The sequence below is a fragment of the Gavialis gangeticus genome, unplaced genomic scaffold (genome assembly GCF_001723915.1).
Source record: "Gavialis gangeticus isolate Ggan-Ray unplaced genomic scaffold, GavGan_comp1, whole genome shotgun sequence".
In the NCBI taxonomy this organism is placed as follows: domain Eukaryota; kingdom Metazoa; phylum Chordata; order Crocodylia; family Gavialidae; genus Gavialis; species Gavialis gangeticus.
The window spans coordinates 75447164-75447535 of NW_017729024.1; positions in this window are offsets into that span (position 1 = coordinate 75447164).

The window sequence follows — 372 nt, forward strand, 5'->3', positions numbered from 1 at the left end:
GTCAGGCTGATGGGCCTATAGTTTGCCGGATCTACTTTCCTCCCTTTCTTGAAGATAGGCACCACATTGGCCTTCTTCCAGTCTTTGGGCATAACACCAAAGTGCCAGGAGTTCTCAAAGATTCATGACAGAGGCTGGGCTATGATACTTGCCAGCTCCTTGAGTACCTTGGGGTGTAGATTGCCAGGGCCAGATGACTTGAAGGTATCCAACCTTCCAAGGTGTTTCTTCATTAGGTCATCATTGATGGAGGGCAGGGGATCTCCCTCACTCGGACCACCCTGTCCCATAGTGGGCATGGGCGTCCCATGTGACTGATGAAAGTCTGAGGCGAAGTACCCATTTAATAGGTTGGCTTTTTCCTGGGTGTCA